The 20991-nt window shown below is 37.1% G+C and overlaps 1 protein-coding gene and 30 non-coding genes across 31 annotated transcripts in view; all 31 read right to left on the bottom strand.

Moving 5' to 3' along the window:
* LOC145261094 (uncharacterized) overlaps nucleotides 1-20991 on the bottom strand; it is a 201983-nt gene that overhangs the window by 133118 nt on the left and 47874 nt on the right. The gene's annotated exons all lie outside the window — the stretch shown is intronic.
* Nucleotides 14344-14417, bottom strand: Trnan-guu (transfer RNA asparagine (anticodon GUU)). The gene has a single exon. It is a non-coding gene; the product is annotated as a tRNA-Asn (tRNA).
* Trnan-guu (transfer RNA asparagine (anticodon GUU)) lies at nucleotides 14566-14639 on the bottom strand. The gene has a single exon. It is a non-coding gene; the product is annotated as a tRNA-Asn (tRNA).
* Trnan-guu (transfer RNA asparagine (anticodon GUU)) lies at nucleotides 14788-14861 on the bottom strand. Its single transcript has one exon. It is a non-coding gene; the product is annotated as a tRNA-Asn (tRNA).
* Trnan-guu (transfer RNA asparagine (anticodon GUU)) lies at nucleotides 15010-15083 on the bottom strand. The gene has a single exon. It is a non-coding gene; the product is annotated as a tRNA-Asn (tRNA).
* Trnan-guu (transfer RNA asparagine (anticodon GUU)) lies at nucleotides 15232-15305 on the bottom strand. The gene has a single exon. It is a non-coding gene; the product is annotated as a tRNA-Asn (tRNA).
* Trnan-guu (transfer RNA asparagine (anticodon GUU)) lies at nucleotides 15454-15527 on the bottom strand. The gene has a single exon. It is a non-coding gene; the product is annotated as a tRNA-Asn (tRNA).
* On the bottom strand, nucleotides 15676-15749 carry Trnan-guu (transfer RNA asparagine (anticodon GUU)). Its single transcript has one exon. It is a non-coding gene; the product is annotated as a tRNA-Asn (tRNA).
* On the bottom strand, nucleotides 15898-15971 carry Trnan-guu (transfer RNA asparagine (anticodon GUU)). Its single transcript has one exon. It is a non-coding gene; the product is annotated as a tRNA-Asn (tRNA).
* On the bottom strand, nucleotides 16120-16193 carry Trnan-guu (transfer RNA asparagine (anticodon GUU)). Its single transcript has one exon. It is a non-coding gene; the product is annotated as a tRNA-Asn (tRNA).
* Trnan-guu (transfer RNA asparagine (anticodon GUU)) lies at nucleotides 16342-16415 on the bottom strand. The gene has a single exon. It is a non-coding gene; the product is annotated as a tRNA-Asn (tRNA).
* Trnan-guu (transfer RNA asparagine (anticodon GUU)) lies at nucleotides 16556-16636 on the bottom strand. The gene has a single exon. It is a non-coding gene; the product is annotated as a tRNA-Asn (tRNA).
* Trnan-guu (transfer RNA asparagine (anticodon GUU)) lies at nucleotides 16785-16858 on the bottom strand. Its single transcript has one exon. It is a non-coding gene; the product is annotated as a tRNA-Asn (tRNA).
* Nucleotides 17007-17080, bottom strand: Trnan-guu (transfer RNA asparagine (anticodon GUU)). Its single transcript has one exon. It is a non-coding gene; the product is annotated as a tRNA-Asn (tRNA).
* Trnan-guu (transfer RNA asparagine (anticodon GUU)) lies at nucleotides 17229-17302 on the bottom strand. Its single transcript has one exon. It is a non-coding gene; the product is annotated as a tRNA-Asn (tRNA).
* Trnan-guu (transfer RNA asparagine (anticodon GUU)) lies at nucleotides 17451-17524 on the bottom strand. Its single transcript has one exon. It is a non-coding gene; the product is annotated as a tRNA-Asn (tRNA).
* Trnan-guu (transfer RNA asparagine (anticodon GUU)) lies at nucleotides 17673-17746 on the bottom strand. The gene has a single exon. It is a non-coding gene; the product is annotated as a tRNA-Asn (tRNA).
* Trnan-guu (transfer RNA asparagine (anticodon GUU)) lies at nucleotides 17894-17967 on the bottom strand. Its single transcript has one exon. It is a non-coding gene; the product is annotated as a tRNA-Asn (tRNA).
* On the bottom strand, nucleotides 18108-18188 carry Trnan-guu (transfer RNA asparagine (anticodon GUU)). Its single transcript has one exon. It is a non-coding gene; the product is annotated as a tRNA-Asn (tRNA).
* Trnan-guu (transfer RNA asparagine (anticodon GUU)) lies at nucleotides 18337-18410 on the bottom strand. The gene has a single exon. It is a non-coding gene; the product is annotated as a tRNA-Asn (tRNA).
* Nucleotides 18559-18632, bottom strand: Trnan-guu (transfer RNA asparagine (anticodon GUU)). Its single transcript has one exon. It is a non-coding gene; the product is annotated as a tRNA-Asn (tRNA).
* On the bottom strand, nucleotides 18781-18854 carry Trnan-guu (transfer RNA asparagine (anticodon GUU)). The gene has a single exon. It is a non-coding gene; the product is annotated as a tRNA-Asn (tRNA).
* On the bottom strand, nucleotides 19003-19076 carry Trnan-auu (transfer RNA asparagine (anticodon AUU)). Its single transcript has one exon. It is a non-coding gene; the product is annotated as a tRNA-Asn (tRNA).
* On the bottom strand, nucleotides 19225-19298 carry Trnan-guu (transfer RNA asparagine (anticodon GUU)). Its single transcript has one exon. It is a non-coding gene; the product is annotated as a tRNA-Asn (tRNA).
* On the bottom strand, nucleotides 19447-19520 carry Trnan-guu (transfer RNA asparagine (anticodon GUU)). Its single transcript has one exon. It is a non-coding gene; the product is annotated as a tRNA-Asn (tRNA).
* Nucleotides 19669-19742, bottom strand: Trnan-guu (transfer RNA asparagine (anticodon GUU)). The gene has a single exon. It is a non-coding gene; the product is annotated as a tRNA-Asn (tRNA).
* Trnan-guu (transfer RNA asparagine (anticodon GUU)) lies at nucleotides 19891-19964 on the bottom strand. The gene has a single exon. It is a non-coding gene; the product is annotated as a tRNA-Asn (tRNA).
* Nucleotides 20112-20185, bottom strand: Trnan-guu (transfer RNA asparagine (anticodon GUU)). Its single transcript has one exon. It is a non-coding gene; the product is annotated as a tRNA-Asn (tRNA).
* On the bottom strand, nucleotides 20326-20406 carry Trnan-guu (transfer RNA asparagine (anticodon GUU)). The gene has a single exon. It is a non-coding gene; the product is annotated as a tRNA-Asn (tRNA).
* Nucleotides 20555-20628, bottom strand: Trnan-guu (transfer RNA asparagine (anticodon GUU)). The gene has a single exon. It is a non-coding gene; the product is annotated as a tRNA-Asn (tRNA).
* Trnan-guu (transfer RNA asparagine (anticodon GUU)) lies at nucleotides 20776-20849 on the bottom strand. Its single transcript has one exon. It is a non-coding gene; the product is annotated as a tRNA-Asn (tRNA).

The raw sequence follows: 20991 nt of genomic DNA, 5'->3' as shown, positions 1-20991 counted from the left end.
TGCAAATAGCGAGTCAAACAATTGCATTAGTTTTTATTTTAAAAAAATTTCCATTTTGAGATTAAACAGTTTTTTTTTTACTTCACCGATTGAGACATTATTTTATGAGAATTTGTGCGAACACTGACGAAGAATAATTTTTAACGCAGGGTGTACACGATATTTTCTTGGCCTTTTTAGCTACGAGTGTCTGTTCGGATGCTACACTTGGCCTATTCTGTCCTCGACGTTCAGTAGACTGAGACAGTTATTATTTTTGTTCCAATCAGAGTGCCTTCTTTTTTGGGGGTGGGCTGGATTCTCCTCACATTATAAATCGACCTTGTGTCTAACTTTGCCCTCGTGAGGAGGCAAGTAAATAGGAACACATTCCACCCCCACAATGTTTGATCTAACATCTTTATTTTATTTAACGTTTGTGAAAATATTAAATGAAACAGCGAGATATTCCAACGCTTCCTATATTACAATGGATCCGTTTTATTATTTTGTTTCATAGACGAATGAATGACCTCTGAACCTTTACATTTCAAGGCCCAATCTCTCTCTCTCTCTCTCTCTCTCTCTCTCTCTCTCTCTCTCTCTCTATCTATCTATCTATCTATCTTTAGTTAAGGATCGGTCGAAAATTATGTACCTGTAAAAAAAGTTTTTTAATTTTTTTCACAATATTATTTTGTATATCTGCACGTCACGTCACCAATTGAACACGATTAAAGAAAAGTTTTAAGCTTTTATACTTTTCGCATTCTTTTTTATACATTTCCATATATATATAATATATATACAAGCCACTTTCAACCTTTACTCCTCTCTCTCTCTCTCTCTCTCTCTCTCTCTCTCTCTCTCTCTCTCTCTCTCTCTCTGTTCTTTCTCTATGGACTCAGAAAAGGCTGGGCCATTTTTTTTTTATTTCACACAGATGTACTTGATGTGTCTGGGGGTGTTACGTTAATTTTGTATCGGAATGCCTCTGTTAAGTGTCGAAAATCGATAATCGAACAAATATCACTAAAGAAAGTCCGATTTTGACTCAAGCAAACACTTTTATACAGTCTGGTATCATAAGTGCATTTGAGAAGTTTTATCACCGCACAAGCAGAAAGATCCAGTGAATAAAATCAACAGTATGTTCTTTGATATGACAGGGGTGCGTTTGAAATGAATGCTTCTGTTTAGAGTACAATTGAACCATGATACTTGACTTTGTCGGAATTTTATCTTGCTTCCAGATAAATTCGACGCTAAAGTAACTAACCTGAAAAAACAAAACAAAACAAACAGCATGATACAAAAGAGGGGAAGGGGTTAAAGAATAAAATATCAAGGTCTTGCTTTGAAACGAAGAAGATATTTTATTTACAATAATAAGTTGCAAATTTTTGCCTTTGCGGGCATTAAACTTATGAAATGGCAAGGTAACATATTATGAAAAAAAATAACACTGGTTCTTATAAAGATGTCGTATTCATTAACGAATACAATAATAAGATTCAAAAATAGTATCTCCTAATCACACTAGCATATGAAACAAATTTTAGGAGCGTACTCACAAACTGAAAGCCAGTCCGGCACGTGCCTTTTGCTTTTTTTGTTTAAAGTCCTTTTAGAATTTTCTCTCCCTCCATGCTTGCATGCAAACCGTAGACACACAGATGGATTTCAGAAGCAAGACCGCGTCGCTTGTCCGGATTCTTTTTTTTTTTTTTTTTTACCGAGTTTTCTTCTTTGTAGGAGATTCCAAAATTCCTTGTCACGTAAAAAAAAGATATTTTCTTCAAAATAATTTCACTCCTTCTAAAATAGGTGCAAAACCGTAGTCACGTAGATAATTTTCAGAAGCCTTTCTCGTCACATACCCGGGGTTCTTGTCGGGTTTTCTTCTTTGAAGGAGGCTCGTCAAAATTCCATTTTCTGCGCCGGGCAATGAACCAGTCATCCGATCTCCACGTCCGCGGAATTTCAAAAGAGAGCAGAAAACGCGCTGGGCTCGTGACGTCATCACAGAGCTAACATTTCCCTTTTCTCAAATTAAAGGGAGTTTCGTACAAATCCAAAATATACGAAACTAAAAATCATAAAGGATACGAAGTACAGAAAATCATATATAAGAACCAGATAAACAATAATAAATGTAAACAGGGGGGGATGCACCATTATTAGTACAAAAAAAATTCCAACATTCTCCCCCAACAGGAAATGGCAGTCAATCTATAGTTGGATGACACCGGTAAAATTTACAATACAAAAAAATTTTTCTTTATATATACATATACCACAATGTATGGTCAGAAGAACTCCAGGAAACACATACCAGAACCAAAAAGCAGAAAAATTCAAATAGGCTTGTTTTATACAAATTCACATGAAAACCTTCATGTTTTAGGTTTGAACAGAGGAGTACCTAACCAGATTCATAAATTTTAAACTAATGCTATGATGCTAGGTCACAACAGAAGTTTGAACTGAGAATATTATGCCAGGTAATTAACTATTTGCATATAAGAGTATAAAGGCTTGAGAAGTTCAATTACCATACAACCTCCTCATCCTTCTATTATCTCTGGCGAACACCAAAATATCTCAGCTTCCTCGCAACCACAAGCGTCCAGTGAGATCAACACCGGTGCTACAAGAGCGACAAATCCAGTCAATCCTATCCTTTGAGAAGTTCTTCAACTTGGTGGAATGAAATAAAACTGCAACCCAAATTCTGCACAAATTATTCAAGGCAATTACAGTTTTAAACGTTTGCATGGCCATATACATGTAGCCAAACAAACAAAGTTTGAGTATAGGTGTCAAAAACACCTAGGTAGCTGGAGATGTAATATTTATGGAAGACCCCTATCAAGGAGAGATACAATCTTGTGTTCAGCACTGAAACAAACATCTCAGCATTAGAAAACTCACTCCCAAGATGGTTCTGAGCGCCTCAGAAACACTCCTGGACAAATCAAAGCTCTCGCAATACTGCCGTAAGCTACGCCAAGGCAGATCTTCACAAAACATTTAAAAACAATAACACCTGCATGTGACTCCAAAGCAGGAAGCGTTCTACTTAAAGGAGCAACTTCATAGAATGAAAGTTCTGCAAGCGATCTCCGAACAACATATCCTACACTCTCGTAGGAACTCGGAGAAACTGGACTACGCACCATGTAGTCAGCAAATTCGATAGGATCCCTCATGGGATTCTTTATCGAGTTACACTCAACCTGAATCTGGATGCTCCAGTCCAACTTGAGTTCACGTAACTCTTCAAAAACCATTCTCCTCTTGGTTTTTACACCTTCACAGGTGGATATAGTGCTTTCTGCCCTATACCCTTGATGGAGAATTTCTCTCCCAGTGTTAACATTAGCACTTAAAGAAGTGCACAAAGCTTTCACTTTCACACAGGATAGACTCCTGTCCTTTAACCACTGACCATTGTCAGACCACATGACCGGAGTAATATCCCACCGTCATGATTAAGTTCCTCAGTATTCTGACAAGGTTGTGGAAGATAACCACACATGCGAGTTTTCGAACTCACATAGTTAGAGGGTAAAACAATTCCAATATCCCATGGAAATCCCTCCATAAATTTCACAATATTCATGCCCACACTTAACAAGTCGTGGACACGAGTGGTATCATTCATGATACCTGGGAATCTCACTCCCCAATACATTTTTCTTTAAAATACTACCGGCAAACTGCCCGCCAGAAAAATCAAACTTCAGCGCCTGACTACACAGATCCTCTGAAGTGGCACTTGCAACACTGCTTTCAGACCGTGATACAACATTTTTCAAGCCAAACTTGCCAGCACTTAGCAAACAGTTTTCAGAGTCTGGACATTCGGGCTTAGTAGTCGGTAACTCGCCAAATATCTCCCCAGGCGTTTCGAAGATCACAGGGTTACACAGGGAATCACACTCCATACCATCTGCTAACCTCGGAAGAATGAATCGCACCTGGGACGAGAACACTACAACATTAACAGCATCCGCTTCTACTAGCGAACAGTCCACGTCCTCACGTAAGGAACGATCACCCAACAACTCAGTTATATTAACAACCGATGCTAACCATTCATCAACATCGGCCTTCATTGTTATAAAATAAGGCTTAGGTAATTCCTTCTGTAACCGCAATAAATCCAAGACGGCGATAATCCTCACTAAATAAAACTTTCGTTTCCTTACAAGGAATCCGGAAGAACGAGTGACCAACATCGTGCAGCGTTTGTTCTTTTTTTTCAAAAATATGGAATAAATCCAAACAAATACAAAAAATATGCGTTCAAATATTATACACAAAAAAAAAATGCACACACAAAGGTTACAAAGGTATTTGCATAAAATTCCTTCCTCACAGCACAAACCAAACCAAACCAATACAGCATATTGAGCCGTGAAAATATCAAGGGATACAATCCCCAGTTACAAATTAAAAGGGTCACTATGGCTTAAAATTAAAATTAAGTGGCTTTAAAATTCAAACTTCTATATGGAACTTAATTCACTGGAAATGAAGAATGACGTTTAACACTCTTTATAGCAGTATCCTCACTGAAAGAGTGGGAGCAGAGTTTAAATAAACAACTACGTCGAGGCAGGCAGGGTACATGCCACCAATGTCACATGTGTATCTTCAAAGGAATTCAAATAACCAAATGCAAGTATAGGCCAAGGCGAAGAAAAGGGAACTTGTCTTTTCACAAAATCCCAGAATAACACAGTCCGCAAAACAAATGGGTATAAACTCGCTATAGAAAATTATAATAAATATCTTCAACGTATAATACAATATTTCTAATAATATCCTCTGGTTAATTCACAACCCAGAAACATTTAACACATGAGAGAGAACACACGTGTTCATTAAATCAAAATAATGTGGTGTATACTTATTCCTTTTTTTCTTAATATATTGAGGGAAATACGTACATACAACTAACACCGGCTTCGGACACAGCGTCTCTATTTACTAGGCTCCCCACGAGGGTTATAATTAGATAAAAAAGTCGTCTCTTAAAGTGGGGAAAATCCAGCTTCCAAAAAATATCGAACACGCTGGATTAGGACGAAAAAGAAAATTACCTCAGTCTAGTAGGATTTCTTATTCGCTGACTAGGGACAGAAATGCTATAGTTTCTCCCAACGTAAATCGCAATACCCGTGGAAATCAAACTAAAGCAAGTAAAATGTAAATCATATTCCGAAATAGGGCTACAAAAGTTACAACTTCAATTCTAAAGAGTAGAAAATGGAAAGTGTATACGTATCGCTTAATCTTTTTATTAAGAAATATATTTATGAAAGGTTGTGTGCTACACTAGACGTGCGTAAAATATTAGTCAGATATAGATAAAGACACTGGACGTACATAAAAATGCTAAATTCGGGAATTTTTATCAAGCGAAAGTCGAATGTTGGAAACACTAAATTACATTACACGTTTTCTAAATTCAGGACATAGCAGTCGTCGAATGTTTTAGGGGGACGTTGAGATACACGCCAATTTACATCTTAAGAGGGAAGGGAATTTAGTAGCTGAAAATTCTGTACGGGCCGTGGGGTGCGGGGAGGTTACAGAAAGAGTCAACAAGTGGGCCAGTGATAGAAGTGTATTTAACCCTAGCTAAGTAACGCGTTGACAGAATGAGAATAAAACGGGTCTCGAAATAGAAAGGGGAGGGCATACGCTTCGTATCATACAAGGCGTATTGTAACTTAGTTCGCTAAATTATTTGTAGTAACAGACCACTTAATTTTAAAAGTATTCTAAAATAAGGGAACTTACAAAATGCTTCTTAATAAGGGAAAATAAATTTGGAAAATGTCTTTAAATAACGGGAGAAATTCACAGTAGTCGAACGAATCTAAGTGACGTTGATAGTGTCAGGTAGCGGAGGTAACAGAAATTTCGAGAGGTTAAATTCAATCCTAACTTGAAAGAAAAGGAATTAAAGCGTATCACGAGTGGAAAAGGTACACTTAATTTTCGAAGTGTCCCAAATAAGGGACAAAAAATGGATAAACGTATTTAATATAGAGACAAAGTTTGCAAAATGCATTTACCGAAAGAGAACGAACGTATCTCGATGAAAAGGGAATATACTTTACTTTCAAAGCGTTCCGAAAAAGGGAATAATAACTTTGCAAAATGCATTTAATATGGGACAAAATTTGCCTAATGCTTTCAAATAAAAGCAGAAATTTCCCAAACTACTTTTAAATAAAGGAAGAAAAATTTGCAAAATATCGGAATTTTATCTTGCTTCCAGATAAATTCGACGCTAACCCGAAAAAGAAAAAAAAACAGCATGAAACAAAAGAGTGGGAGGGATAACGAATAAAATCTAAAGGTCTTGCTTTGAAACGAAGAAGATATTTTATTTACAATAAAGTTGCAAATTTTCCCTTTGCGGGCATTAAACTTATGAAATGGCAAGGTAACATATTATGAAAAAAATAACACTGGTTCTTATAAAGATGTCGTATTCATTAACGAATACAATAATAAGATTCAAAAATAGTATCTCCTAATCACACTCGCATATGAAACAAATTTCAGGAGCGTACTCACAAATTGAAAGCCAGTCCGGCACGTGCCTTTTGCTTTTTTTGTTAAAGTCCTTTTAGAATTTTCTCTCCCTCCATGCTTGCATGCAAACCGTAGACACACAGATGGATTTCAGAAGCAAGACCAAGTCGCTTGTCCGGATTCTTTTTTTTTACCGGGGTTTCTTCTTTGTAGGAGATTCCAAAATTCCTTGTCACGTAAAAAAAGGTCAAACCGTAGTCACGTAGATAATTTTCAGAAGCCTTTCTCGTCACATACCCGGGGTTCTTGTCGGGTTTTCTTCTTTGAAGGAGTCTCGTAAAATTTCCATTTTCTGCGCCGGGCGATGAACCAGTCATCCGATCTCCACGTCCGCGGAATTTCAAAAGAGAGCAAAATACGCGCTGGGCTCTTGACGTCATTACAGAGCTAGCATTTCCCGGTTCTCAAATTAAAGGGAGTTTCGTACAAATCCAAAATATACGAAACTAAAAATCATAAAGGATACGAAATACAGAAAATCATATATAAGAACCAGATAAACAATAATAAATGTAAACAGGGGGGATGCACCATTATTGGTACGAAAAAATTCCAACATTTTCCCCCAACAGGAAATGGCTGTCAACCTACAGTTGGATGACACCGGTAAAATTTACAATACAAAAAATTTTTCTTTATATATACATATACCACAATGTATGGTCAGAAATACAGAAAATCATATATAAGAACCAGATAAACAATAATAAATGTAAACATTATTGGTACAAAAAATTCCAACAACTTTTGTATTTTAAACTTTAATTCAAGCCATTATCACTGTCTCTATCATTACTATTATATAAAAGTCAGTTTGTGTGTGTGTGTGTGTGTGTGTGTGTGTGTGTGTGTGTGTGTGTGTGTGTGTGTGTGTGTGTGTGTGTGTGTGAGCAGGGGATTCATTCCCTATGAACTCCGAAACTACTGGGTCGATTTTTTTTTAAATTCCATACAAATGTACTTGGTGTGTCTGGAAGTGTTCTTTACCTAAGTTTTGTATCAGAATGCCTCCGATAAGTATTAGAAATCGATAATCGAAAGAATCCGATTCAAGGAGGAAGTCCGATTTTAACCCATGTAAACACTTTTACACAGTCCAGCATCACAAGTGCAGTTTAAAAGTTTTGTTACCTCACATGCAGAAAGACACCGTGAATAAAATCGACACTAGGTTCTTTGATAAGACAGGGGCGCGATCGAAATAAATGTTTGAGCGTAATTAATCCATTGTATTTGACTTTTTTTATTTCAAACTTTAGTTAAAGCCATTATCTTATCTATGTAAATAAAACAGTAAATGTATGTGTGTGTAACAGGTAAACTCTTCAACTACTGGTCACATAACACTGAAATTAACAGGTTGTTTGTATGAATAACGCATACAAACATATATCGGCAAGTTGAAAAGCGAAATGTTCATGTCAATCGGCCGACATGTTTTTATTTCTTTCTGCGCATGCTCACATAAAATTCATTTCTTCAAGTTGCTTAACAGCAAAACTGTATTTCTCTCGATAACAACATCGATAGCGAACGCGTCTGGAACGCTAAATGTCTTGGTTTCGATTTTAGTTCATGGCATCAAGCTATATTTTCAAGAATTTTGAAAACCATGTCTTTGTATTCAGAAATACGAAATCTGCATGAAGAAAATATATTTGTACGTATTTTACAGCAGAATAATGAAACATTTTAAAAGGAGGGATAATAAAAAAATTTATTTTTTAGTATTTTGTAGATGTTTTTTTTTAGAATTTTTTAAGACGATAAATATTTTTGGATAATAATTACATTTTTACTGGAAATCTCTCATGACGGAAGATAAAATTTTATTTAGAACATTCATACTTTTCTTAAGGAAATCCTGCACGAAAGGGGACAAATTCTAAGTACAGGTTTTGATAGAAAAGCTTACTTGGGCTAATGTCAACTTTCTGTGTTTCTTTTTTTTTTTTTTTTTCAAATAATATATAAATATTGCTCGAGATTCTGAAATTGAAAATATTTATAGTCTAGCTTAACTTTAATAATCTGTTATTTTCTTTAAATTATTCCTCCCGTTCTCTTTAGATATTTTCTTTTCTTTTTTTTACATAGAGGTCACCACTTATCAAGGCCCGGAAGCCACTCGGGGATAAGGGTTACTGCGTGTACAGTAAGCAATGAGATAATATCGTAGTAATCGTTAGTAATAGAGATTTGATAAAGTGCCTTATTTAAGGGAGCGGTTTATCAGGAATTTGTTTTTGCTGGATTTGAAGACATCCAAGTTGTAGTCAGGTGGGAAACAGGCAAACGGAAGAGAGTTCTACAGGCGTGCAGTTCTAAGAAAGAAGCTTTGTTCATGGAATCTACGTTTTGATTTAGACACAGATAAAGAATGGGGAAAATTATTGACAGTGATTTCAGCTAGACGGGTGTTTTTCGTGAAAGATTGGATGACCAGAGATTGAAGCTCGGACGAGCACTTGCCATGGAAATAACGATAAAAAAAAAGACAGGCTCACAACGTCTCTTCTGTGGTAGAGAGGTTGCAGGGAAGAGAAAACACCCCCCCCCCACTAAGCCACGAAGTCTATTTTGTACTATGTCAAGGCAGGATAGGCTGTGTTTAGCAGCTCCTGTCCAGATGTGGCAGCAGAACTCCATCCTTGGACGTACTTGGCTTTTATATAGATAGAGAATTTCATCAGCAGTGAGATATCTTCTGGAGCGGTGGAAAGATCGTACCATATTTCCAGCGACCTTGGCAACAGACTTGATGTACGTGTTCCATTTCAGGTCAGGAGTAAAGGTCAATCCCAGAAGCTTATCAAAACATAGAGCTACCTCTCTAAATAACTTTTCCTTTAATTTAAATAATCCCTGTCGGTTTCTTTAAATAATTTCCCCTTTTCTATTTTGTAAAGAAATAAGAATTTATGAGCTGCAGAGGTTAAATCAAAGTACAACACAATCACGTTGACACACCGGTTCTCACCAGATCACCGAAGTTAAGCTACGTTGAGTCTGGCCAGTACCAGATGGGTGACTATTTGGGAAGGCTAAGCGTGTGAATCTACCTTCTGGGGGAGATTGGGTGTGGAGCCAGCACCCTCATCCCGACAAAAGAACTCCTCGCTACAAAAGCATCTACAAAGTGGTTAGCGTAGTGTAATCTGCTTTAATTAAATTTATTTAAAACGCATATATTTCTGTTTGGAGACGATTTATAGATAACTGGGCTCTGCTATTCGTTGGATTGGAGTAGATGTCGGACTAAAGATATTATATACCCGGGTTTAATTTGCTATTCTTAGTGTGCGGAGAATTTGATGCGCATGCGGAGCTTGAGCACAAGTTGGTTTAGAAGCGGTTAGAACTGATTATCTATATAACTATCCATCTATCTATCTATCGATATATACATATGCACACATACATATATATACACACCCATACACGCACATATATACACAAATACATGCACACATCTATACATATATACACGCACACACGTACGAGCACGCATCCATGCATAGATATACATACGCATACATGCACACAAACGCATATATATATATATATATATATATATATATATATATATATATATATATACCTACACACAGATACACACAAGCATATCTAAACATATAACATATATATATATATATATATATATATATATAATAAGCATGCACCCACACAGTTACACACACACACACACACACACACACACACACACACACACACACACACACACATATATATATATATATATATTAGTCATCATAGATTGGGATTATGTTCCCAATATATCTGTGTGTAGAAATTGTTCGCTGAGATTCAATCATTTAGAGTGTGCTAACTTAAGACATCCGCGTGTACTCCTGTATATTGCTAATACATGTACATGTGTGTGTATATATATATATATATATATATATATATATATATATATATATATATATATATATATATATATATATATATATATATATATATATATACTATCAAAAGTACCCGTCGTTGATTTGGTTCAAAAACAGCCTACAGAAAATGGTCTCTGATTTATGAAAGTATGATAGGTTATGAAAAGGAAGGATTGCAAAGAGATAGCTTCGAATTTGGGGGTATCAAAACCAAAGCAAAATATGATGCAAGTAAAAATAAAATAGATAAACCTCATAATTTATTATACCATACCTGTTCACACTGAAACACTTATCACAATATTCTGTGGATCTATATTAAAAAAACTTGTTAAACTTTGTGACATATTTCCATTCTCTGGAGGCCAGGCGCGAACGAACACCCGATAATCTTATTATATCATATTTCTTAAAACTGAAACATAATTATCGAAGTATACTTACGCAGATAGATATGAAAAGTCTTTATTCAAGTTTGTGCGTATTTTCATTCTATGGAAGCCAGGCGCGAACGCAGACCCCGCAATTTTATTATACTATACCTATTTAAGTTAAAACATACTTATCAAAGAGTTCGTATGTACATCTATATCAAAAACACTTGTAAACGTTTTTTTAATATTTAAATTTTTTATTTCCATACTTTGTGGACCAGGCGCGAACGCAGATCCCAAAATTTTAATGAACTACGGTTCTGCCAGATCAAACATATCCATTCCCGTGTCTCGATAAATCGTCTATCATTATACGTAATCAGTTTTTTTAAATAGTCAAACATAAAGGGGCCTATTCGCGACCACACACACACACACACACACACACACACACACACACACACACACACACACACACACACACACACACACACACACACATGCAGCTTTATATTATAATATATATATATATTTATATATATATATATATATTGATAAATGTTTGTGCGTACTTTAAACACTTATAACTAATAATAACTGTTTTGTTTTTATCTTTACACGAATTTAGGTCACTAAACAATAAATTGTTTGTGCCTAAATTCACTCAATTTATTTTCCTTATAGGTATATCTAATGATAATTGCCTGCGACCAATATTTCTATTGTTTCAATCTCTAACGTGTTCTATTTAGATTGTTCATAATAGAAACAATATTCTGCATATATTGTTTCAAATTAGTAAAAATTATTTATTATTTAAAGAATCCTTTCCGTTTATACAGTTTTTTTTTCATGCATACTAAAAACTATTACTTTCTGAAAGTACATGCGACTACAGGAATTTAGTTCGTTTCAAGTAATAAAGGCTTCGAGAGTATTTTGCCACCTTAACTCAAGTCTTGCCAACAAAAATACCATGCGCCGAACAAGACCCTAAACCATACACTGAAACATACCCTGAAGCATAACCTGCTCGCCAGATTAATACGCAAGAGCCAAACGATAATGCAATCACCATGCAATGCATTTCGGAAAAAGTTCGATAATACACTACCTCCACCCCCACTCACAAAATAGGGTGTCTATTCCGAAAGCCGTTCTTAACATGAGGAGTCTAGGGGGTTGGTCGTCGTAAACAACAACAACAACAACAACAACAACAACCACCACCACCACCACCACCACCACCACCACCACCACCACCACCACCACCGTACTATATTGCTCCTTTTTTGCTTCTTTTTTCTTTACTATTTTTAAATCCACAATTTTCGATTAAATCATTGGCCATGTTGAAAATCTAAGTAAAAGTGAAAACAAACGACAATGTAATTACCATGCAATGCATTTCCGGAAAATTTTGTAACTTCACCACTCACACTCAGAAAATGGGGTGTTTATTTCGAAAGCCGTTCTTAACATAAGGAGTCTTGAGGTTGGGCAACAACAGCAGCAGCAACAACAAAAACAGCACCCGTACTACATGGTTTTACGCGGGGGAGAGGGAGCATGCTACCACTGGGCAACGCCGGTTAACAGGTCCTGCTAGTTAATAATAATATATAAAAAAGCAGAACCTAACACGATTGGCTTCTTTTTCTTTACTATTTTAAAGCTAAAAGTTGCTATCAAATTTTTAGCGTTTAGATGCTTTTAGGGCACACCCTAAGAAAATAAATAATTCAATACAAGTTTCTGAAATGACGAACACAACAACTTCATAAAATGTAACATATAACAGAATGTGTACCGGGTGATATATTCCTGGCCAAAAGCTGGACTCTGGCTACCTGGTGCTATCACGGTAGTTATTCCAGTGGAATCGTCAATACCGGTTGAAATAACACCGAGGTGGAGAGAGCGAATAAAAAGAGTCCGTTCCGTTTGCTGTCTCACTCAGTAAAGAAGAGTTCTTATTTTTCAAACCGGATGCTGGCCGAATTCCTTAGGGGATAGAAAGGATCAATACGCCGTACCCCTGATTGGTCAGTATGTGGCCAGATAGCACAGGGGAGAGGCATTGATTCGTGAAAGAAAAAGTTCCATTTTTTTCTGATACAAATTATTGGCCAAGTTGAAAATCTAAGTAAAGGTGATGATAACAAATTCATACGTAGAAAAGTACATTTTACTGCGTTTGAGAACAATTATTTGTTGTCTATTGATCTTTTTAACTGTTTCTCTTTTTAGCTATACTGCACAATCGACAAAAGTTCGTCTCAGTGTTTTACACTATTCCAGTTTTAATTTTAATTAATCGATTAATAGTAAGCTACTAGATGTTTTAACTAAAAACGAGCAAAAATTATAGCCCATCGACTAAGCATGAGTTCTTTATGCTAAATTGATGCTTGAATATAGTTAAATTTGTGCGCACTTTTTGCATTAAATACTAATCCCTATTAAACCATGACTGTGCATCAACAGATACAAAAATACTTAATTTGCCGCACCCTATCATAACAAAGTTCCAAACAAAATTCCATCCAGATCAAACCAGTAGTTTCCGAAAAAATTGCTTGATTAAATATGGTATTGTGGTTGCTAATCTGTATTAATCCCTAACTGTGCATCGAACCGCCACGCTGCACCTGATTATAACAAAGGTCAATACAAAATTTCAGTCAAGTTAAGCCAGTAGTTTCCGAGAAAACTTCTAGATTAAATATGGTATTTTGCATTTTGGTAACTAATCCATATTAATCCCTAACTGCGCATCAAACGGATGCCATAATACTTAGGTCGCTGCACCTTATACATAAAAAAGACGAATAAAAAAATTAAGCCACATCAGCTTAGTAGTTTCCGAGAAAAAGTGTAATAGACAGACGTACAGAAAGACAGACAGACAGACAAAGATGAATGCAGTATAGTTAAGAAAACAATAATTAAGTAACATAGTGGCGAGAAACACACACAGACAGATTATCGCATGAGCTGGAACATGCTTGGCATACATTTTATAATGTGAAGATGACACAAAGAGATGACGTCATTCACTAAACGATTTAACGACAATGATTATTATTTTACAGAGGCAGACGATATCACCATCACAATCGACCATAATTTTGTACATTTATGATAATAAACACATAAAAAGGAAATAAATGATCGTGTTTCAATTTAAAAAGTACACCCCACGTTATTTTAAGCATAAATATATGTAAGTAGAAAGGTTTAACCCTTACCCCACCCACCAACCTTTCGGTTAACAGCCGAACGCGCTAACCGGTTGCACCACGAAGTCAGAGGATGTATAAGCGACTATGCAATCGATTGTGTACAAAATATTAGAAAAGCAAATAAACCAAAACATGTAGTTCGAAATTATCTTGGTAATATTAAAAGGAATCATTCGTTATTGTCATTATAGTGAAAAGAACAAAATGCATAATCGCCCCCGGGTGGATTCGAACCACCAACCTTTCGGTTAACAGCCGAACGCGCAAACCGGTTGCGCCACGAAGGCAGATGCTGTATTAGCGACGATGCAATCGATTTTGTACAAAATAATAGAAAAGCAAATAAACCAAAACATGTAGTTCGAAATTATCTTGGTAATATTAAAAGGAATCATTCGTTATTGTCATTATAGTGAAAAGAACAAAATGCATAATCGCCCCCGGGTGGATTCGAACCACCAACCTTTCGGTTAACAGCCGAACGCGCTAACCGGTTGCGCCACGAAGGCAGATGGTCTATTAGCGACGATGCAATCGATTTTGTACAAAATAATAGAAAAGCAAATAAACCAAAACATGTAGTTCGAAATTATCTTGGTAATATTAAAAGGAATCATTCGTTATTGTCATTATAGTGAAAAGAACAAAATGCATAATCGCCCCCGGGTGGATTCGAACCACCAACCTTTCGGTTAACAGCCGAACGCGCTAACTGGTTGCGCCACGAAGGCAGCTGGTGAATTAGCGACGATGCAATCGATTTTTTACAAAATAATAGAAAAGCAAATAAACCAAAACATGTAGTTCGAAATTATCTTGGTAATATTAAAAGGAATCATTCGTTATTGTCATTATAGTGAAAAGAACAAAATGCATAATCGCCCCCGGGTGGATTCAAACCACCAACCTTTCGGTTAACAGCCGAACGCGCTAACCGGTTGCGCCACGAAGGCAGATGGTGTATTAGCGACGATGCAATCGATGTTGTACAAAATAATAGAAAAGCAAATAAACCAAAACATGTAGTTCGAAATTATCTTGGTAATATTAAAAGGAATCATTCGTTATTGTCATTATAGTGAAAAGAACAAAATGCCTAATCGCCCCCGGGTGGATTCGAACCACCAACCTTTCGGTTAACAGCCGAACGCGCTAACCGGTTGCGCCACGAAGGCAGATGGTGTATTAGCGACGATGCAATCGATGTTGTACAAAATAATAGAAAAGCAAATAAACCAAAACATGTAGTTCGAAATTATCTTGGTAATATTAAAAGGAATCATTCGTTATTGTCATTATAGTAAAAAGAACAAAATGCCTAATCGCCCCCGGGTGGATTCGAACCACCAACCTTTCGGTTAACAGCCGAACGCGCTAACCGGTTGCGCCACGAAGGCAGATGGTGTATTAGCGACGATGCAATCGATTTTGTACAAAATAATAGAAAAGGAAATAAACCAAAACATGTAGTTCGAAATTATTTTGGTAATATTAAAAGGAATCATTCGTTATTGTCATTATAGTGAAAAGAACAAAATGCCTAATCGCCCCCGGGTGGATTCGAACCACCAACCTTTCGGTTAACAGCCGAACGCGCTAACCGGTTGCGCCACGAAGGCAGATGGTCTATTAGCCACGATGCAATCGATTTTGTACAAAATAAAAGAAAAGGAAATAAACCAAAACATGTAGTTCGAAATTATCTTGGTAATATTAAAAGGAATCATTCGTTATTGTCATTATAGTGAAAAGAACAAAATGCATAATCGCCCCCGGGTGGATTCGAACCACCAACCTTTCGGTTAACAGCCGAACGCGCTAACCGGTTGCGCCACGAAGGCAGATGCTGTATTAGCGACGATGCAATCGATTTTGTACAAAATAATAGAAAAGCAAATAAACCAAAACATGTAGTTCGAAATTATCTTGGTAATATTAAAAGGAATCATTCGTTATTGTCATTATAGTGAAAAGAACAAAATGTATAATCGCCCCCGGGTGGATTCGAACCACCAACCTTTCGGTTAACAGCCGAACGCGCTAACCGGTTTCGCCACGAAGGCAGCTGCTGTATTAGCGACGATGCAATCGATGTTGTACAAAATAATAGAAAAGCAAATAAACCAAAACATGTAGTTCGAAATTATCTTGGTAATATTAAAAGGAATCATTCGTTATTGTCATTATAGTGAAAAGAACAAAATGCATAATCGCCCCCGGGTGGATTCTAACCACCAACCTTTCGGTTAACAGCCGAACGCGCTAACCGGTTGCCCCACGAAGGCAGATGCTGTATTAGCGACGATGCAATCGATGTTGTACAAAATAATAGAAAAGCAAATAAACCAAAACATGTAGTTCGAAATTATCTTGGTAATATTAAAAGGAATCATTCGTTATTGTCATTATAGTGAAAAGAACAAAATGCATAATCGCCTCAGGTGGATTCGAACCACCAACCTTTCGGTTAACAGCCGAACGCGCTAACCGGTTGCGCCACGAAGGCAGATGCTGTATTAGCGACGATGCAATCGATTTTGTACAAAATAATAGAAAAGCAAATAAACCAAAACATGTAGTTCGAAATTATCTTGGTAATATTAAAAGGAATCATTCGTTATTGTCATTATAGTGAAAAGAACAAAATGCATAATCGCCCCCGGGTGGATTCGAACCACCAACCTTTCGGTAAACAGCCGAACGCGCTAACCGGTTGCGCCACGAAGGCAGCTGGTGTGTTAGCGACGATGCAATCGATTTTGTACAAAATAATAGAAAAGCAAATAAACCAAAACATGTAGTTCGAAATTATCTTGGTAATATTAAAAGGAATCATTCGTTATTGTCATTATAGTGAAAAGAACAAAATGCATAATCGCCCCCGGGTGGATTCGAACCACCAACCTTTCGGTTAACAGCCGAACGCGCTAACCGGTTGCGCCACGAAGGCAGATGGTCTATTAGCCACGATGCAATCGATTCTGTACAAAATAATAGAAAAGCAAATAAACCAAAACATGTAGTTCGAAATTATCTTGGTAATATTAAAAGGAATCATTCGTTATTGTCATTATAGTGAAAAGAACAAAATGCATAATCGCCTCCGGGTGGATTCGAACCACCAACCTTTCGGTTAACAGCCGAACGCGCTAACCGGTTGCGCCACGAAGGCAGATGGTCTATTAGCCACGATGCAATCGATTTTGTACAAAATAATAGAAAAGGAAATAAACCAAAACATGTAGTTCGAAATTATCTTGGTAATATTAAAAGGAATCATTCGTTATTGTCATTATAGTGAAAAGAACAAAATGCATAATCGCCCCCGGGTGGATTCGAACCACCAACCTTTCGGTTAACAGCCGAACGCGCTAACCGGTTGCGCCACGAAGGCAGATGGTCTATTAGCCACGATGCAATCGATTCTGTACAAAATAATAGAAAAGCAAATAAACCAAAACATGTAGTTCGAAATTATCTTGGTAATATTAAAAGGAATCATTCGTTATTGTCATTATAGTGAAAAGAACAAAATGCATAATCGCCCCCGGGTGGATTCGAACCACCAACCTTTCGGTTAACAGCCGAACGCGCTAACCGGTTGCGCCACGAAGGCAGATGGTCTATTAGCCACGATGCAATCGATTTTGTACAAAATAATAGAAAAGGAAATAAACCAAAACATGTAGTTCGAAATTATCTTGGTAATATTAAAAGGAATCATTCGTTATTGTCATTTTGTGAAAAGAACAAAATGCATAATCGCCCCCGGGTGGATTCGAACCACCAACCTTTCGGTTAACAGCCGAACGCGCTAACCGGTTGCGCCACGAAGGCAGATGGTGTATGAGCGACGATGCAATCGATTTTGTACAAAATAATAGAAACGCAAATAAACCAAAACATGTAGTTCGAAATTATCTTGGTAATATTAAAAGGAATCATTCGTTATTGTCATTATAGTGAAAAGAACAAAATGCATAATCGCCTCAGGTGGATTCGAACCACCAACCTTTCGGTTAACAGCCGAACGCGCTAACCGGTTGCGCCACGAAGGCAGATGTTGCATTACCGACGATGCAATCGATTTTGTACAAAATAATAGAAAAGCAAATAAACCAAAACATGCAGTTCGAAATTATCTTGGTAATATTAAAAGGAATCATTCGTTATTGTCATTATAGTGAAAAGAACAAAATGTATAATCGCCCCCGGGTGGATTCGAACCACCAACCTTTCGGTTAACAGCCGAACGCGCTAACCGGTTGCGCCACGAAGGCAGATGGTCTATTAGCCACGATGCAATCGATTTTGTACAAAATAATAGAAAAGCAAATAAACCAAAACATGCAGTTCGAAATTATCTTGGTAATATTAAAAGGAATCATTCGTTATTGTCATTATAGTGAAAAGAACAAAATGCATAATCGCCCCCGGGTGGATTCGAACCACCAACCTTTCGGTTAACAGCCGAACGCGCTAACCGGTTGCGCCACGAAGGCAGATGGTCTATTAGCCACGATGCAATCGATTTTGTACAAAATAATAGAAAAGCAAATAAACCAAAACATGCAGTTCGAAATTATCTTGGTAATATTAAAAGGAATCATTCGTTATTGTCATTATAGTGAAAAGAACAAAATGCATAATCGCCCCCGGGTGGATTCGAACCACCAACCTTTCGGTAAACAGCCGAACGCGCTAACCGGTTGCGCCACGAAGGAAGCTGGTGTGTTAGCGACGATGCAATCGATTTTGTACAAAATAATAGAAAAGCAAATAAACCAAAACATGTAGTTCGAAATTATCTTGGTAAAATTAAAACGAATCATTCGTTATTGTCATTATAGTGAAAAGAACAAACTGCATAATCGCCCCCGGGTGGATTCGAACCACCAACCTTTCGGTTAATAGCCGAACGTGCTAACCGGTTGCGCCACGAAGGCAGATGGTCTATTAGCGACGATGCAATCGATTTTGTACAAAATAATAGAAAAGCAAATAAACCAAAACATGTAGTTCGAAATTATCTTGGTAATATTAAAAGGAATCATTCGTTATTGTCATTATAGTGAAAAGAACAAAATGCATAATCGCCTCCGGGTGGATTCGAACCACCAACCTTTCGGTTAACAGCCGAACGCGCTAACCGGTTGCGCCACGAAGGCAGATGGTCTATTAGCCACGATGCAATCGATTCTGTACAAAATAATAGAAAAGCAAATAAACCAAAACATGTAGTTCGAAATTATCTTGGTAATATTAAAAGGAATCATTCGTTATTGTCATTATAGTGAAAAGAACAAAATGCATAATCGCCCCCGGGTGGATTCGAACCACCAACCTTTCGGTTAACAGCCGAACGCGCTAACCGGTTGCGCCATGAAGGCAGATGGTGTATTAGCCACGATGCAATCGATTTTGTACAAAATAATAGAAAAGGAAATAAACCAAAACATGTAGTTCGAAATTATCTTGGTAATATTAAAAGGAATCATTCGTTATTGTCATTATAGTGAAAAGAACAAAATGCATAATCGCCCCCGGGTGGATTCGAACCACCAACCTTTCGGTTAACAGCCGAACGCGCTAACCGGTTGCGCCACGAAGGCAGATGGTCTATTAGCCACGATGCAATCGATTCTGTACAAAATAATAGAAAAGCAAATAAACCAAAACATGTAGTTCGAAATTATCTTGGTAATATTAAAAGGAATCATTCGTTATTGTCATTATAGTGAAAAGAACAAAATGCATAATCGCCCCCGGGTGGATTCGAACCACCAACCTTTCGGTTAACAGCCGAACGCGCTAACCGGTTGCGCCACGAAGGCAGATGGTTTATTAGCCACGATGCAATCGATTTTGTACAAAATAATAGAAAAGGAAATAAACCAAAACATGTAGTTCGAAATTATCTTGGTAATATTAAAAGGAATCATTCGTTATTGTCATTTTGTGAAAAGAACAAAATGCATAATCGCCCCCGGGTGGATTCGAACCACCAACCTTTCGGTTAACAGCCGAACGCGCTAACCGGTTGCGCCACGAAGGCAGATGGTGTATGAGCGACGATGCAATCGATTTTGTACAAAATAATAGAAACGCAAATAAACCAAAACATGTAGTTCGAAATTATCTTGGTAATATTAAAAGGAATCATTCGTTATTGTCATTATAGTGAAAAGAACAAAATGCATAATCGCCTCAGGTGGATTCGAACCACCAACCTTTCGGTTAACAGCCGAACGCGCTAACCGGTTGCGCCACGAAGGCAGATGTTGCATTACCGACGATGCAATCGATTTTGTACAAAATAATAGAAAAGCAAATAAACCAAAACATGCAGTTCGAAATTATCTTGGTAATATTAAAAGGAATCATTCGTTATTGTCATTATAGTGAAAAGAACAAAATGTATAATCGCCCCCGGGTGGATTCGAACCACCAACCTTTCGGTTAACAGCCGAACGCGCTAACCGGTTGCGCCACGAAGGCAGATGCTGATTAGCGACGATGCAATCGATTTTGTACAAAATAATAGAAATACAAATAAACCAAAACATGTAGTTCGAAATTATCTTGGTAATATTAAAAGGAATCATTCGTTATTGTCATTATAGTGAAAAGAACAAAATGCATAATCGCCCCCGGGTGGATTCTAACCACCAACCTTTCGGTTAACAGCCGAACGCGCTAACCCGTTGCGCCACGAAGGCAGATGGTCTATTAGCCACGATGCAATCGATTCTGTACAAAATAATAGAAAAGCAAATAAACCAAAACATGTAGTTCGAAATTATCTTGGTAATATTAAAAGGAATCATTCGTTATTGTCATTATAGTGAAAAGAACAAAATG

Source organism: Euprymna scolopes, chromosome 37 (genome assembly GCF_053919585.1).
Source record: "Euprymna scolopes isolate OS-2025 chromosome 37, ASM5391958v1, whole genome shotgun sequence".
Classification (NCBI taxonomy): Eukaryota; Metazoa; Mollusca; class Cephalopoda; order Sepiida; family Sepiolidae; genus Euprymna; species Euprymna scolopes.
Note: the sequence above shows the minus strand (reverse complement) of the source record. Positions and strands in the feature narration are given on the sequence as shown.